The 18,838-nt window shown below is 43.1% G+C and overlaps 1 protein-coding gene across 6 annotated transcripts in view; it reads right to left on the bottom strand.

Moving 5' to 3' along the window:
* LOC132822044 (teneurin-3) overlaps positions 1 to 18,838 on the bottom strand; it is an 822,914-nt gene that overhangs the window by 389,277 nt on the left and 414,799 nt on the right. The gene's annotated exons all lie outside the window — the stretch shown is intronic.

Here is an 18,838-nt window from a genome sequence, read left to right as displayed (position 1 = left end):
TAAAACAAACCATTTCTCAAATTATAACGGTGTCATTAAGTGTACCATTTTGCTAAAGTATTAAACTGATAGTCTGTTTTCTTTAATATCTTTTGGATCTTACAATGCAGGATATATTGGCTTTTGCCCAAACCATTGATTTTCCTGCTCCTCATGTACTGCCTGACCTGCTGTGCTTTTCCAGCACCACACTCTTGACTCTAATCTTGAGCATCTGCAGTCCTCTGTTTTGCCCAACATATTAGAATGGTCTGGCTCAGTCAGCAACTTGCATATATATAGAAGTGCAGAGTGGTACAGCATATCAAGGATGCAAATCAGCCAATTGTTCCTGTGCTGCAGGGCCACTCACTCAATCCCACTCCCCTGCTCTTTTCCCATATCCCACTACATTTTTTACGCTCAACTATTTCTCCGATTTACTTTTGAATGTTCATATTGAAAGTACTTCCAACACCTTTTCAGGCAGTGCATTCCAGATCATTACAACTGTCTGTGGAAAAGAACATTGCTTCATGTTACCACAGATTCTTTTGCAAATCACCCAAAATTGATGCGCTTGGATTACCCATCTGTCAGTTGTTGGAAAATATCCCCTGATCGAAACTATTCATAGTTTGGTGCAACTCTATCAAGCATCACCTTCACTTCTTCTGGTTTAAATCACAGCCTCTCTCCAGTCTTTCAATACACCTGAAGTCTCTCCTCCCTCAAAAAAGTTCCTCTGCACCTTTCCTTTTGACATCCTTCCCGTGGCTTGGTGCCCAGAACTGGAAATAATACTTCAACCAGCTTAACAGTGTCTTATACAATTTTATCACAACTTCCATGCTTTTACTCTATATAAAGTTAAAACTCACACAGCACCAGGTTATAGTCCAACAGGTTTAATTGGAAGCACTAGCTTTCGAAGTGCTATCCTTCATCAGGTGGTTGTGGAGAGCACAATTGTAAGACACAGAATTTATAGCAAAAATTTATAGTGTGATGTAACTGACACTGTATGTTACCCTTAACAATGCCAAGAGTCCCATATGCCTTCGAACAAGCTCTTTATGTGTCCAGCTACCTTCAAACACGTCCGTACCCCCACCCAAGAAGTCTTCATCCTCCTCTCACCTACCTCATCTTCAGATCAGGTAACTGGCTGGATGACTAATTGTGATGCAGAATGATGCCAGCAACACAGTTTCTTTTATACCAGTTGAGGAACAAATTACTGCTAATGCTGGAACCTGCACTGAAATCACCAAATGCTGGAAATCACAGGTCAGGCAACATCCATGGAGGGAGCAAGCTAATGTTTTGAGTCTAGATGGTTCTTCGATGAAGAGTCACCTAGACTCAAAATTTTAGCTTGCTCTCTCTCCACGGATGCTGCCTGACCCACTGTGATTCCCAGCACTTCTTCTTTTCTGTACTAGTTGAAGTCACCATGATGTCCTTGCCTTCTCAACCTTGCCTGAGGTGTGGTGATGCTCCAATTAAACTCAGCATCGGTCATCTTTCTACAATCAGATACATCTTACAGTGACCTGAAACTACAGTGGCTTTCACTTCTCTTTGAACACTTAACTCATATTTCACTCTTCATTCTTCTTTCCAGGATGGATCAGTTGATGTACTTCTGCTTTGAATTCGTTGACCAAGTGCTTACCTATTTCACCAGTCTCTCTGAAGTCTGTTGTGATTTGATTTTATGTTTCATGTCACCTGCAAACTTCCATATAACATCCTGTACTCCCAAATGAAGCTCATAAAAGGTTATTAAAAAGACCAATGATTCTAATACCAACACCTGGGGAACAGTATTGTGAATTTTTTCCAGTCTGAAAAATAAGCATATTCACTGCTGCTTCATCAATGTTTGTATATGTGCTGCCAATGCATCTTTAATTTCATGGACTTTAATTTTAGTAGCAAATAGATGGGCAAATAGAGAATGCAATTTAAGTTTGCATCATTGTCTTAACAATCTACTGTATTAACTACAACGATGCAAACTTAAACTGTGTCCCTTTCAATGCAAAGATGGAATTGACTTTGATTTGTTTGATCTTATCACAATGGAAGCAGATTATTTACTGTAATTTACATTCAGATTCCAGCCTTTACCCTTCATTATTTTGGCACCCTTCTGTTTTCTCCATAAAACTACAAAGTTTTCTATTTGTAGATTTTCTATTCCTCCTATTTCCTGGTGGGTTTCCATATGATTATCTCCCCTCATCTGTTTGTGTGAAATATCAGGGGATCTAACAGAATTATTGCTCTTCAGATTTTTTGACACTTGATATCTTTGTAAGTTTTACGTTCTTCTGAAATGTTATTTTGAAATTCTCTCATAATCATGATTTCCCTCAATCTCAATTTTTTTCTCTAATTTAACTGAAACCATTGATCTCATACCATCTATTTACCTCTTGAAAAATGTACCTTTGACAAATATCTGATAGGTTCCTTTAAGTTCACAAGCATTTAACATTGCAGTCTCATAGTCTACACATTGCTCTTCTGGTAAAATGGCATACACATTCATAGCTGTATCTGTCAAATCACTCTTCAGTGTTAGGTCCAAACATCTTTTGGCTACTTTGTCTTTACAGCCAGTTTTTCAAATGGGGTGAAATATCTTTCAATGCCATTCAATGAAAATTTAGACACTAAATGTATACCACAGAGTGATGGGGTTTGGAATGAATACCTGGGAGGGTAGATGAGGTGGGGAAACTCACAACCTTTAAAACCATTTAAAAGTCATTTCAAAAGTACTTGGATGAACACTTCATATATTATTATATTTAAGACTATGTGTGGGAAAGTAAAACTAATGTAGGTTTCTGGTGAAATAGGTCAGGTGGTCTGAAGGACCTCTTTGCACTGTATGATGCTATGCTTCTATTTTAACATAAACAACAACTCAAAATTTCAACCTGTTGACCAGCATTACCTATTACAAATGCTCAAAATCAAGAGAAGTATTACTCTTGTCTTGAGTTGATTTTTGTGCTTTACAGATCCCTCATGGGTCTTCTCCTTGGACTGCTAGACAGCCAAAATACCTCCTTTTGAGACTGCTGTCACAAACTATTTCCAACTCGGATGGCCAAAGCCTCTTTTGAGTTTAACATAGCTTCTTACACTTCTTACCTTCTCACAACTTGGATGCTTCACAGACAAAAACTACTTCTGCCAGCATGACTGGCTCTCCTGAACAGAAACTTAACCTTCCTGTCCCCAGTCAAAAACTCCTGATCCTGATCTCACTTCTCCACTTGTCACAAACTCAGCAGTGTCAATACTTCATCCAATAATAGCAAAGGTGTCCAGCCACACAGTGAACTAAAGTCACATACCTACTTGAAATGACGTATTTAGGTCATTGTTCCAAATTATCACTTGATCTTTATAGAATCCTTCAAAGAACTAATAAAAGTAAACCTGCCCTTATTTTAAAATCCAAACCCATGCAGGGCTATGCGGATTGGGTGTGGGGCTGGTGAATCCAGGTGGTATGCTCCTTGGAAGGTCAGTGACCTCTTTCTGCACTGTAGAGAATCTATGATAATATGATAATACATACACATACATTTTTTACCTTCTGTCATGGTTTCTCATTTAGTACATTAGGCATGATTACCATGCGTTTGGACTCCATCACCTTGAGTTTGTGAAAGACAGAATATGGCAACTTAAATTCCAAGAGTGGGGTTAAAATTGGTGGTTCACTGGCCAATTCAAATATGTGCACATATGAAAACTGTAGTCTGTTAATCCGTTGTGGTCCTCAGACAGGAAACTCAACCAAACCTAAATGTCTGACTGAGAAAATGCAAAGATATCAGACATTTTTAAAGGAAATATTTTCTGTTCACTGCATTTTGTGCAGAGGTATTTGTGCAAAACTTCATTGTTAAAGTTGAGTCTTCACGATACTGAAGCATGAGTCAGCGATAAGACCAGAAGATCTACAGGGAGGATTTGGTCTGTACTCCACTGTGCCCATAGAGGCATATATCTATAGATGGTTTGAGGAAGTATTGGTTCCACGGTTACAATGTTAACTTAAAATTTAGTTGACAGTAGCTCAGTATAACTGGATGAAAGGAGGCCAGCAAGCTGACTGGCATGACTAAACAAGCTTTTACTGGATATGAGTTACCAAGGGGAGAAAGCGATTAGGATAATTGAGATGACTTTATTCCAGTCATTGCTGCAATCCTGACACAGCGTTAGGATGTATGGAAACGAGCACTTCTGTTCAAATTAATATACTCCACTGTCACGAAATTAATGACACTCCATGCACAAAGAAAAAGAAACTTCAAGCTATGGCACTCTTATATGATGAAGTATTAATACATTGGAAGAAAATTCTAGTGTATTGAAGCAATGTATAAAGTTCCAGCCCGTCTATAATGATCATTTACACATGCTGTCACTACTAAAAACAAATGTTCTTTCCTTTGTTTAAAAAAAACCCAGCCACAAAACGAACATTGCAGGTGAAGCCATCGTTTAACAATGTGCATCCTAATTACTCTTGAGAAGTTGACAGTGAGCAGATTTCCTGACAAGAGGTAGGCTTGCTATAGCGTAGAATCCCGACAGCGTGGGAACAAGCCATTCAGCCCTTTGAGTACACACTGACCCTCCAAAGAACATCTCACTCAGACCCACTCCAGTAAACCCACATTTCTCATGGCTAACCCACCTAGACTGCAATTGCTGGACATTTTGGGGAAACTTGCATTGGCCATTCTACCTGACCTGGACATCTTTGGACTGTGGTAGGAAATCCATACAGACACAAGGGAGAATGTGCAGACAGTCACCTGAGAGTGGAATTGAACCCAGGTCCCTGGCACTGTGAGGCAGCAGTGCAAACCACGCAGCCACCATGCCACCCATAACAGAAGGGAATTAAGAGTCAGCCACAATGATGCAGATCAGACTGGAATCACATATAGATATGATCATGTAAAGATAGCAGATTTGCTTCTCTAAAGGATATCAGTGAATCAGTTGGGAGTCTCAGTAGCTACATGCTCACCATTACTGAGACTAGCTTCTTATTCCAGATCCATTTAATTAGCTCATTTAAATTCCCTGGCTGCTGTGGTGGGATTTGAAGTCATGTCTCCTGATTAGTTGGTCAGGCCTATGGATTACAAATCCAGTGATGTAACTACTATGTATCTCATTAAGTGCCATCAAGTATTAGTGTTAAACAGTCATTAGGCACACAAAACAAACCTTACTCCCATATACTGTTGATAAAAATATTGCTTTGTTCCATGCTTTTCTCAACCAACATAATTCATTAAGATGACACATCAAAATCATGCCAGTGAGAAAGAGATTTACCTACAGTTCTTAGCTGCAGAGAAAGCATTTTCTAATTGTCGGGGATTATGGAGTATTTTCAGACTTTATAAAGTATGGGTCAGTTTTGAATTAAGTTGAAACTGTCTTGGAAACTGAAGAGGTTGGTGAAAAAAAGAGGAAAAGAAAGAAAAACGAGAAATCTCCAGTATCATTTAAAAGTTAGTTGCCATTTCAGGTCATTGTGGAAATATGCATGTTTGCCTTTTACATCCATATTCATCCCGTGAAACAAAACAATGACCTTACGAGCTAGTGATGACTGCTAGTACTTTACCAAATATGTAGTCGTAACCTTGGATTTCAGCAGTGCTGCTGATTGCTTACAGATTTATCCAACTCATCGATTAGAATGCAGTTAGAAAATGGTGTCCAGTTTCAGATCCTTATTGTAGCAAATATTCACAAGTGCAGAAGGTAGCCAGAAGAATTTTCAGTTATTTATGAGCAGGGAGTGGAGAAAGCAGCTTTCTCTTTATTAGTTATAGGGTGATCTGACAAAGGTGTTCAAAAGTATTCAAACCTCTGACACTGTGAATTATGAAAAATGCTTTCCACTGGTTGGTGAAGCGGAACTAAACACTATGAATTTAACAACATCATAAGGGGCTGGTTGGGAGACTTCTTTTGTGGTAGAGAGTTACTGGAGCATAGAATGTTCTTTCAGAAACAGCAGAAGACTCCATAACATCCTTCTGAGAGGAACGTTTAGAAATAAGAAGACAAGGGGATGATGTTGCCTGAAAGTGGAGTCAAAGGCAGATGGGTTAGTGAAGAAGGCATTTGGTATGCTTGCCTTTATTGGTAACTGCACTGAGTATAGGAATTGGGAGGTCATGTTGTGGCTGTGCAGGGCATTGGTTCGGTCACTTTTGGAGTACTGCGTGCAACTCTTGTCTCCCTCCTATAAGAATGATGTTGTGAAATTTGGAAGGGTTCGGAAAAGATTTTCAAGGATGTTGCCAGGGTTGGAGGATTTGAGTTTTAGGGAGAGGCTGAATAAGCTGGGTCTAATTTCCCTGGAGCGTTGGAGGGTGAGGGGAGACCTTATAGAGGTTTATAAAATCACAAGGGGCATGGATAGGGTAAACAGGCAAGGCCTTTTCCCTGGGGTAGGGGAGTCTAAAACTAGAAGGCATAGGTTTGGGGTGTGAGGGGAAAGATTTAAAAGGGTCTGGAAAGATCCACTGGGGACTTGGATAGAGGTGAGGGGGGAGGTGTGGGCACAGGTGGCAAGGGAAAGTGCTGGGAGTGGAGGGTGAATTGTTAGGTGGCATGGATCTAACAAGGGAACTGGGGAGGGAACTATTTGTAGGTGGTGAAAATGGCAGAGGATGATGCATTGTATCCAGAGGTTGGTGAGTGGGAAGGTAAGGTCCAGGGGAGCTCTTTCCTTGTTGCAATTGGAGGGGTGGCGTTCAAGAGCGGAGGTGCGAGAAGTGGAGGAGATGCACTAAAGGACATTGTTGACCATGTGGGAGGGGAAATTTCAGTCCTTGAAGAAGGAGGCCATCTGGGAAGTTGCGTGGTGGAATTGGTCTTCCTGGGAACAGATGTGGTGGAGGAATTGGGAGTAAGGGATCGTATTTTTACAGGAGGTGAGAGGAAGTGTAGTCCAGAGAGCTGTGGAGATCGGTGGGTTAGAAGTAGATGTCTGTGTTAAGTCAGTTGCGGGAAATGGAGATTGAGAGATCCAGGAAGGAGAGAGAGGTGTCAGGGATGGATCAGGTGAACTTGAGGTTAGGGTGGAAGGTGTTCATGAAGTTGATGAACTGTTCAACCTCATCAGGCAAGTATGAGGTGGCACCGATACAGTCATTGACGTAGCGGAGGAAGAGGTGAGGTGTAGCTCCACGAATCTAACAAAGAGGCAGGGATCAATGTTGATTTAATCAGTTTCCTCATCTCCCCTTCCCCCACCTTGTCCCAAATCCAAACCTCCAACTCAGCACTGCCCTCTTGAACTATTCTATCTGTCCATCTTCTTTCCCACCAGTCCGCTCCACCCTCCGTTCTGACCTATCACCATCACCCCCCACCTTCATTGACCAATTACATTCCCAGCTACTTTCCTCCCAGCCCCCATGCCCCTCCTATTTATCTCTGAGCCCCCTTGGGCCTTCCCGACATTCCTGATGAAGAGTTTATGCTCAAAATGTTGACTCTTCTAATCCATCAAATCCCCACGCCATGTTCAATTGCCTCAGTTCCCGGTACCCTCACCTGAGTAAAAAGTCGATGGGTTTGGATCTCAATCTGTGCCTTGAGAACACAGTCTAATGTTATACATCAGAACAATGTCAATGAGTGCTGCATTGTTGGAGGTGCCATAATTCAAATGGAAATTGTGTCATGGATCCATTCCATTGACTCCAAATGGGTGGACGTCAAGGCACTGTGAAAGAATGGCATCCTCATTACAATTACAAAAGAAACAAACTCCATCAACGTATTCTAATTTGTGTGGAATCATCTGCATGATAAGGCTGCCCACACATTAAGGAGTTTGTTGCACATCACAGTAGTTCATTGCAAACGGGGGTTTCTCAGAGATACAGTCATGTTGGACTTGAAACATTAACTCAGTTTGACTCTCCACAGCTGCTGCCTGACCTGCCGAGTTTCTCCAGCACTTGTATTTCAGATCTTCATCTTTCAAAGTATTTGGTCCTTATTTTAGATCAAATTGAAAGCTTTAATTCCTGCATCCTGCGAGGGTGCCACTGCAGAACGGCTGGCTTTCCTGATCCTGTTGTTTGTACCAGGCTGAGTAGTTCACTAGACAAAGAGAAGACCTTGAACAGCACAAAAATCATAACTCCACCTCTGTCTGCCTTCATGATCCTCCACACTCATCCCCACTGCAGCATCCACCCACCTTATCCTCTGTGCCTAGCTTTCAGAACAAGTTCAATCCAATTTAATTGGACACTCACTAGAATTGGACAAGTTAGTCAGTGACACATAGAAAGTCTCCTGAGAATGTAAACAATAGCATTATTGTGCAAAAGTCCTAGCTGTTTTGCTTCTTCAGTCATGGAAAAAACCTGGATAATTGTCATTTATGTGCAAGGACATCAAACACATGTTTTTCTCTCGCTGCATTTTGATTGCCATCAAACTACAGCCACACTAAATGACATTAAGGATTTTTTTTAAATGAGAGGGCCAGCAGAAATAAAGCCCCAATTGAAGTTAATAAGAGACACTGCTGTTTTATGGCTGTGGATTTGCAAAGGTCTAACAGTGGGGAGCCTGGGCCTGTTAGAGAGCCTATTAAAAGCACACACATTGAGCAGGTGCACTTGCTTTTCCCAGTCACCCAAAGCTGCAGAGAAGCAACATGAAATTGATTTTAAGAACAGGTAAAAAATAACCGGTGGTTGAACAGCAACCCGATTAATTTTCCTGCTCTCCTCTTGATAGATTGCTGCTAATGGCAAATGCAGGGTTCTCTCTACATGAGGATTTACTTAGAAAGGCAACTAGCATAACACACAGACCGATGTACAATCTGCCAGTGTAACACACAGCGCTGCGTTTGCCTGGGTCCATCTTGATTGACACTCATTGCAGAGGTGGGAAAGTGAAGCTGTTCTCCTCAATAGACACTGTGATCAGAAAAGGCCTCACACCTTCCACCAGGGCCTCCTTTTTAATTCAAAAACTGACCTACATCTTAAACAATAGCATTTTTGTTCCGGTTATTTAGCAAAACATATTGCATCTCATAGGTTGATAATCAAGTTGATTTATCTGTGTGCTAAGTCTTTGATCTGTCGACCTCTCAAAATGAGTTCATTGGGTTACAGACTGCTGTGGATTAACAGTGCCCAATGTGTTGGAATTGCTTATGCCCTGTTTTTACAATTATTAATAAGTTAATAGTCTTGCACCCTCTCCAAATGATTGGTAAAGCAATGTCACGGTTAGTTCTTCCACCGTTCAGGCAGTGCTTTTCCTATAATCACTGCATTGTTACATTTCAGTGTGTGTTCAGATCAATTTCTCAATTCAAATACGAGGGAAACCTCAGAGAACGTGGTGCAAAGGCCTGCTTACTCGGAAATCCAGAGGAGTCCTGAGGAATACTCACCTCACATCCTTGAACAGAAAATTTCAGTCAGAAACAGAAACTCATTCAACAAAAAATTGATCTTAAAACTGTCAGAATAATCAGTCAGAAACATACTTTTAGTTTCTCCCATATGCAGGTAAAATCAATGAGACACAGGTTTGCAACATTTTTCACTCATCTCGTGTGGGTTTCCAATTTACAATGCTCCCCAGTTGTGAGTCTGGTTAATGTTAGCACTTAGTTCTTTCAAAGCAGCCCCCCACCCACCCCCATGCTACAAGTAGCAATCTGTATCACATCTCTCACACTGAGAACAGCTGACTTAGCGCAACCTGGGGAGCGCACCCACCTCCTCTGCTGTTTGCTCTGCTCAAAGTCACACTGTACCATGCATCCACTCGCCTAGACTGCTGGCAGAGGGTTGTTTCAGCTGTGTTATTCTCAGTAGGTGGGCTGCAGTGACATGATGGCGTTGAGCTGTTCACTCACAGTCTGCCTGAGGACAATTACCTGGTAGCGAAGGTGATGTCATCAAGCTTTTTCCTCAACCCTTTGGGAAAGCAGTTCATCTCCTCCCATTTGTTGCATTTTTTTATCCGCATGAAATATTTATAGAATGAGCCAACTTGCATCAGATAGTAGGGGTCAGAGCAAGGCTAAATATATTTCATGAACATTAAAGAGTTCTGTTCCATTCAATACCATTATTGTTGTCTTCACTTTCTTTTTGCCTGTCAACCTTCAGTTTTCTGATTTCGCAAACATCTCAGATCTTTATTTCACTTCCTTGCAAAACAAAATTAGCTAAATCAACATGTAAGAGTGAACCACATCATTGAAATCAAATTAAAAACCTGAAAAAATGCACTAAGTTGGTGACCTAAGGAAAAGCTGGATGCTGTGAGGCGGGGTCAGACTTCCAGATGATCTTACCGAAAGAAACTGGTTTAAACCATTCATTATTTTTATTCTCTCAGGTGAATGCAGCAACCTGGTTTCTCAGTCTGGTTCAGCTGTTTCTCCCAGGCAACAGACAGGAAATTCAGTCTTCACAACAGAGATGAAGGATGACCAGGAGGGGACAGTGAAAGAGCAGGCGTAAGAGAGAAAAGGAGAGGTGGAGAGAGGCAGACTGGTAATCGGTGAGGTTTCCCAAACGTCCCAGTGAATAGTTTCATTACTTCCACAGCTTGCTCTGCGCGGGTGTGTGCTTGTGTTGAAGGAGTGGGGCAGCAAAAGCGAAGTGTACTTAGGTTTACATTGGATATACGGCACTGAACCTGCCCATTTGGCCCAACTGTACGACACTGGAGCAAAACTGAGGCCATTTGGCCCAGAGTCTGCTCCACCATTTGATCATGGATGTTTTTTTTCCAACCCTATTTTCCCGCTTTCACCCCATCACTAATCCATACCATGTTAAAAGTTCCAATTAAGGATCCTTTTATTTTTTTCTCATCTAAATCTCCCTCTCCATTAAGTACTTGTCTCTTTTCTTAAGTGCATTTAGATTAAATATATTGGGGCAGCACGGTGGCTCAGTGGTTAGCATTGCTGCCTCACAGTGCCAGGAACCCAGGTTCGAGTCCAGCCAGACAGAGACACAGAGACGTACGTCTGGGAAATAGACCCTTCAGTCCTCCTTGTCCACACCAATCAGATATCCTCACCTGATCTAATCCCATTTGGCCCATATCCCCCCAAATACTTCCTATTCATATACCAATCTAGATGCTTTTTTAATGTTGTAACTGTACCTGTCTCCCCCACAGTCTCTGGCAGCTCATTCCATACACACACCACCCTCTGCTTGAGAAAGGTCTGGCATGTTGGGGTCAGGCTCAGAATGGAGGAGCTCACAAAAGGGTCTAGCATTAGTAGCAAAACGTTTGGCCAAGAACATGAAAGGTTTTAAAGATGGGGCCCATCCATGAGAATGTGATTATGGCCCCGGCACCTACCTGAGCAGGAGCCTTTGATGACCCTACAACATTCTGTTGGGAGGCTTCCAACACAGTAAACCTCTATAGGTCTTATAAAATGAGCCTTCTTTGAGGCTTTAATGACCTTGATTGCCTCCATCAAGGAGGATGCTATCTACGCCAGCAGCTCTCACCTTTCTCTCACTCCATGGGGAAACCTGCTGGACGTTTAACTCCCTCAGGTTTGTCATTCAAGCAGCGTTTTCTGCTATTTTCAGGGACCCCCTCTAACCCCAACCCAGTTGCCATAATTCCTGGGAAACCAATCTCCCCCTACTTCCTCTGCTAACTCTGTTTTGCTATCCACTTCCAGGATTGATGTGAACTTTGCATTTTCTGAATTCACTTCCGAAAATTTAACCTTTGATCCAATATTTTGCATGGGGGCTGGCATCCAAACGCTTAGTTACATGTCTCTTCGGGAAGGCACAGCTCGATCTTCTGTCTTGATTTAGCTTGGCTTTACAAATTCTGGCTTGGTAATTTAAAAAAAAAGTCACTCCATGACAGAAAACAATGGTGGGCTGACAGCTGGCCATTAGGAATTATATGTAGTACACTTAATACACACAACCCTTGACAAAAGATACAAATTTAGTATGCTCTGTTCTTTGATAAATGAGATGAACGTATAAACAGCGGGTTCCCTCATTGTATAATAATTACAGGGTAGTTCCAAAGCTATAAATTCTCCCTCCTTAGCAGTTAATTCTCTGGAAAACCAGATGGGCCAGCCAACTCTCGAGATACTTTAAAGCAAAGACCCACAGGTCTGTTTTTTTCACCTTGCCTTTGCTCTCTTCATTATTTCCCTGCACCATCAGTCAATAGATTTACTACATTACTTCTGCATCAGAAAGAGAGATCATGTGCTGATTTAAAACAGCCTGTACTGCCTGCACAACAGATGCGTCTGTTTCTGAAGAAATCTTATACAGACCAGCCCCAGTACAAGTAATATCTTCACACAATACAGAAGTGAAATTCTGTAGAGGTTGGAAGTCTGAAATAAAAACAGCAAAAGCTCAAAGAGCTCAGCAGGGTCAGGCAGGTCTCTGGTGAGAGAGGAACGTTTCAAGTCAATTACCTTTCATATTGAAATGTCATGACATGAAAAGTAAATTCTGTCTCTCTCCATAACAATCACCTGACTTGCTGAGATTTCCCAGTTTACTTTTGTTTTTATTTCTGTCATTCACCCAGTTTTTGTTCCCTTCGTATTGATGCTGATGTGCTGTTTGCAAAATTTAGGTCAATCCTCCCAAAAGAAGCCCATTTGACCAAGGGGCATTGTCAATACAATGGCAATGTCACTGGGCTCAGAATTGGGAGGCTGTGTGGACATGGGCTCAAAGAGCAGCTGGTGGGGTTTAAATTCAATTCATAACTCTGGAAATTGAAAGCCACTTTCAGTCATGATGACCAGGAAACTATTGTCGATTGTTGCAAAAACATGTTTGATTCCCCAATTCACTTTAAGGAAGAAAATCTGCCATTTTTCACCTTGTCTGGTTGAGATGTGTCTCAAAACCCACAGAAATATGGTTGACTCTTCACTGATGTGGTCTCAGTTCACGGGCAATTAGGGTTGTGCAACACATTATTTTTAATTTGTTCACAGGACGAGGGCATTGCTGGCCGGGCCAATATTTATTGGTCATCCCTAATTACCCAGAGAAGAGTCAACCACATTGCTGTGGGTCTGGAGTCAAAGGAAGGCCAGATGAGGCAAGGATGGAAGTTTCCTTCCTGAAAGGACATGAGTGAACCAGATGGGTTTTTGAGATAATTGGCAATGGATTCATGCTCATCATTAGATTATCTTAATTCCAGGTATTTGTTGAATTCAAATTCCAACATCTGCCAAGGTGGGATTCAAACCCAAGTCCTCAGAACATTACCTGGGTCTCTGGATTCACAGTCTAGTGATTATAACACTGTGCCATTGCCTCCCCTAACCTTTCTAGTGACATTCCATGAAAGATGGGTGTGATCTACATCCACGGCAGTAAGGCATTCGACAAGGTTCTCCAGGGGAGACTAGTTACCAAGGTTAGATCACACAGAATACAAGGTGAACTAGCCATTTGGATACAAAACTGGCTCGAAGGTAGAAGACAGGGTTTTGTGGAAGATTGCTTTTCAGACTGGAGGCTTGTGACCAGCAGTGTGCCACAAGGACTGGGTCCATTGCTTGTCGTCATTTGTATAAATGACTTGGATGTGAACATATGAGGTATGGTTAGTAAGTTTGCAGATGACACTAAAATTAGAGGTGTAGTAGACAGCGAAGAAGGTTACCTCAGAGTACAATGGAATCTTGATCAGATGGGCCAATAGAGTTTAATTTAGATAAATGCGAGGTGCTGCATTTTGGAAAGGCAAATAAGGTAAGGTCTTATACATTTAATGGTAAGATCCTGGACAATGTTGCCCAACAAAAAGACTTTGGAGTGCAGGTTCATAGTTCCTTGACAGTAGAGTCTCAGGTAGCCATGACAGTAAAAAAAGCTTTTGGTACGCTTGCCTTTATTGGTCAGTACGTTGAGTATAGGAGTTGGGAGGCCACGTTGCTGTGGCTATACAGGACATTAGTTAAGCCATTTTTAGCATACTGCATGCAATTCTGGTCTTCTTCCTATCAGAAAGATGTTGTGAAACTTGAAAATGTTCATAAAATATTTACAAGCATGTTACCAGGGTTGGAGGATTTGAGTTATAGGGAGAGGCTGGAGCTGTTTCCCCTGGTGAGATGGAGGCTGAGGGGTGACGTTATAGAGGTTTATAAAATCATGAAGGACATGGATAGGGTAAATAGACAAGGTCTTTTCCCTGGGGTGTGGGAGTCCAAAACCCAAGAGTGCAAATCTAAGGTGGGAAGGGAAAGATTTAAAAGGGACCCAAGGGGCAACTTTTTCACACTGAGGGTGGTGCATGTATGGAATGAGCTGCCAGAGGGAGTGGTGGAAGTTGATACAATTGCAACATTTAAAAGGCACCTGGATGGGTGTATGAATAGGAAGGGTTGAGATGGATATGGGCCAAGTGCTGGCAAATGGGACGAGATTTATTTGGGATATTTGGTCAGCATGGACAAGTTGGACCAAAGAGTCTGTTTCCATGCTGTACATCTCTGTGACTCTAAGTTTCTACCAGGGAAGGTTCTTTTAATATCCTGCCATTGACAATTTTTCATATGGGTGTCAGTGGTAGCAATAGATTCCAAATCACATGAAATGAGTTCCAAATGTGCCTTCGACACCACTACAAATGTTATCCTTAATTTTCATTTGGTGAAGTCAGTTCATTTTGTTAGACTTGAAGTCTTGAGCTTGCAGCTGTTTTCAATCAAAACATTTCTGGGATGTGGGCATCACTGACTAGGTCTTTTCTGGATCAGCAGCTAAAATGGTGGCTCGTGACCAGAACTGCTGCCTCACAGCACCAGGGACCCGAGTTTGATCCCAGCCTCGGGCAACTGTCTGTATAGAGTTTGCACATCCCCCACGTCTGTATGGGTTTCCTCCGGGTGCTCTGGTGTTCCCCCAACAGTCCAAAGATGTGCAGGTTAGACTCATGGAGTTCAACCTTGATGAATAGGAAGTGATGCATTTTGGAAGGTCGAACTTGAATGCTGAATATAGGAATAAAGACAGGGTTCTGGGCAGTGTGGGGGAACAGAGCTGAAAATGTGTTGCTGGAAAAGCGCAGCAGGTCAGGCAGCATCCAAGGAGCAGGAGAATCGACATTTCTGGCATGAGTCCTTCTTCAGGAAGGTGTGGGGGAACAGAGAGCTCTTGGAGTTCAAGTGCATTGATCCCTCAAAGTTGCCACCCAAGTGGACAGGGTTGTTAAGAAAGCATATGGTGTTTTGGCTTTCGTTAACAGGGGGATTGAGTTTAAGAGCCGCAAGGTTTGGCTGCAGCTCTACAAGACCTTGGTGAGACCACACTTGGAATATTGTGTCCAGTTCTGATCGCCCTATTATAGGAAAGATACAGAGGCTTTATGGAGGGTGCTGAGAAGGTTTACCAGGATGCTGCCTGGACTGGAAAGTTTGTCTTACAGAGAGAGGTTGACTAAGCTCAGACTTTTCCCTCTGGAGAGAAGGAGGAAGAGAGGTGACCTGATCATATACAGGGTAATGAGAGGCATGGATAGAGTCAATAGCCAGAGACTTTTCCCCAGGGCAGCACTGACTGTCTTGAGGGGTCATAGTTTTAAGATATTAGGTGGAAGGTATAGAGGAGACATCAGAGGTAGGTTCTTTACACAGAGAGTTGTGAATGCATGCCATATGTTGTCAGCTGTGGTGGTGGAAGCAGAGTCATTAGGGATATTTAAGTGACTGCTGGACATGCACAAGGACAGCAGTGAATTGAGGGGTGCGTAGGTTAGGTTATTTTAGTTTAGATAAGAAATAATCCTCGGCACAACATTGTGGGCCAAAGGGCCTGTTCTGTGCCTTACATTTCTATGTTCTATGTTAGGTGGATTGGCTGCAATAAATTGCGCATGTTGCCCAGGGATGTGCAGTTTAGATCTATTGGCCGTGGGAAGTGCAGTGTTTTAGGGTAGTGGTTTGGATGGGAAGCACTTTGGAGGATTGGTGTAGACCTGATGGGCTGAATGGCCTGCTGCCATGCTGTAGATATTCTATGATGAAATGCTGGTTTCATTCATCATCTGGGTAAAGAATGTTAGAGCTGGGGATGACAACTGAGTCTTCCTTGGAAATTCCAACAAAAGACACTGTAGTCCAAATTGCTTTCTCTTTTATCACCTTGCTCCTTTTATTTGCCATTTATTTTTGATATTGAGACATTTCAATTAATTTACGTTTGCAACAAACAGCAAAGCTGTGATCTGATTGAGATTATGACAATCTGAATGATGGAGATTTCATTAGGCATCAATCTACAGTCATTTACATTCTTTCACAAGCTTATGTGTGAACTGCCCAGAGGCAGATCCTCACCTCATTGTCTGCTGATGCTTCTCAACTTGAGTTATTTTCCTGGCAGCACTTTTTTGTGATATGGTGTTCTGCCAATGCCTTGTGCTCTCAGCGGTAAGCCACAGGATATGGGGCCCCTGTCTAGAATGGGAATTGATACTGCACTGTTGTCTGATGTACATATTAGCCATCCAACCAACTGACCATGCAAGCCTGCAGCCAATTATGATGACTGGAGGTACCAGAGAAACATGCTGATAGAGATGCAAAACTCTGACTGAAATTCACGGGATTTCTTTTCTTTCATGGTTTCTTGATCATTACAAAAAAATCCTCAAACCAATATGTCACAATCCTGACTTGGGGATACAATAGCCTTGTGATATTATGTGAATTGTTCATCCAGAGACCCAGGTAATATTCTGGGGACCTGAGTTTGAATCCTGCCACAGCACAAGATAGAATTTGAATTCAATAAAAAAACTGGAATTAACTCTGAATCTACAGCAGACAATGAGGTGAGGATCTGCCTCTGGGCAGTTCACACATAAGCTTGGAAAAACCTGGGCAATTAGGGATGGGCAATAAATGTTGGCCTAGCCAGTGTTGCCCTCATCTCATGACTGAATAGAAAAACAAACTTCTCACTGGTACCGCTTTCAAATGGTTAGAAGATCAGCCTGAGTTTTCCCACACTGATTGTGACTCTGTTGTTCGAATGTAACACTACCTATGGTCAGGATGCCCCTCTCCTAATAGGCTGCACGCATGTGCACAATGATGGAGGACGTTGTGCACAGTGTCTGTCGGGCACACACACACACACACACACACACACACTCACGTACACACACGTCCAGCCTCAGCATGTGCTTGCTCAGTGTTGGAAACATCCTCACTGTTGTGCCAATTTGCTGGAAGCCAGTTATACCTCAATTTCAGGAGTAGAGTGGTGCTGGAAAAGCATAGCAGTTCAGGCAGCATCCGAGGAGCAGTGAAATCGACGTTTCGGGCAAAAGCCCTTCATCAGGAATATAGGCAGAGTACCTGAAGGGTGGAGACATAAATGAGAGGAGGGTGGGCGTGGGGAGAAAGTAGCATCGAGTACAATAGATGAGTGGGGTGGGAATGAAGGTGATAGGTCAGGGAGGAGGGTGGGGGAAGGTAGCAAAGAGTACAATGAGTGGATGGGGGTGGGTTGAAGGTGATGGCTCAGGGAGGAGGGTGGAGTGGATAGATGGAAAATAAGATAGGCCGGTAGGACAGGTCATGGGGATGGTGCTGAGCTGGAAGTTTGGAACTAGGGTGAGGTGGGGGAAAGAGAAATGAGGAAACTGGTGAAGTCCACATTGATGCCCTGAGGTTGAAGTGTTCCGAGGCGGAAGATGAGGCCTTCTTCCACCAGGCGTTGGGTGGTGAGGGAGCGGCAGTGAAGGAGGGCCAGGACCTCCATGTCCTGGACAGAGTGGGAGGGGGAGTTGAAATGTTGGGCAACAGGGCGGTGTGGTTGATTGGTGCGGGTGTCCCGGAGATGTTCCCTAAAGCGCTCGGCTAGGAGGTGTCCAGTCTCCCTAGTGTAGAGGAGACTGCATCGGGAGCAATGGATACAATAAATGATATTGGTGGATGTACAGGTAAAAGTTTGATGGATGTCTTGGAAGGCTCCTTTAGGGCCTTGGATGGAGGTGAAGGAGGAGGTGTGGGCACAGGTTTTGCAATTCCTGGGGTGGCAGGTGAAGGTGCCAGGATTGTTGGGGGACATGGACCTGACTAGGTAGACTCAGAGGGAACGGTCTTTGCAGAAGGCGGAAAGGGGTGGGGAGGGAAATATATCCCTGGTGGTGGGGTCCACTTGGAGGTGGTGGAAATATCGGCGGATGATTTGGTTTATGCGAAGGTTGGTAGGGTGGAAGGTGAACACCAGGTGCCTTCTATCCTTGTTACTGTTGGAGGGATGGGGTCTGAGGGCAGAGGTGTGGATGTGGACGAGATGCATTGGAGAGCGTCTTTAACTACGTGGGAAGGGAAATTGCGGTCTCTAAAGAAGGAGGTTATCTGGTGTGTTCTGTCGTGGAATTGGTCCTCCTGGGAGCAGATACGGTGGAGGCGGAGGAATTGGGAATACGGGATGGAATTTTTGCAGGAGGTAGGGTGGGGGGAGGTGTAATCCAGGTAGCTGTGGGAGTCGGTGGGTTCGTAAAAAATGTCAGTGTCAAGTCGTCAGTGTCAAGTCGGTCATCATTAATGGAGATGGAGAGGTCCAGGGAGGGGAGATAGGTGTCAGAGATGGTCCAGGTGAATTTAAAGTCAGGGTAAAATGTGTTGGTGAAGTTGATGAATTGCTCAACCTCCTTGCGGGAGCATGAGGTGGCACCAATGCAGTCAAGGAAGAAGTGGGTGTGGTGCCGGTGTAACTACGGAAGATGGACTGTTCGA

This window comes from Hemiscyllium ocellatum, chromosome 2 (assembly GCF_020745735.1).
Source record: "Hemiscyllium ocellatum isolate sHemOce1 chromosome 2, sHemOce1.pat.X.cur, whole genome shotgun sequence".
In the NCBI taxonomy this organism is placed as follows: Eukaryota; Metazoa; Chordata; class Chondrichthyes; order Orectolobiformes; family Hemiscylliidae; genus Hemiscyllium; species Hemiscyllium ocellatum.
This window is presented reverse-complemented; position numbering and strand designations above follow the sequence as displayed.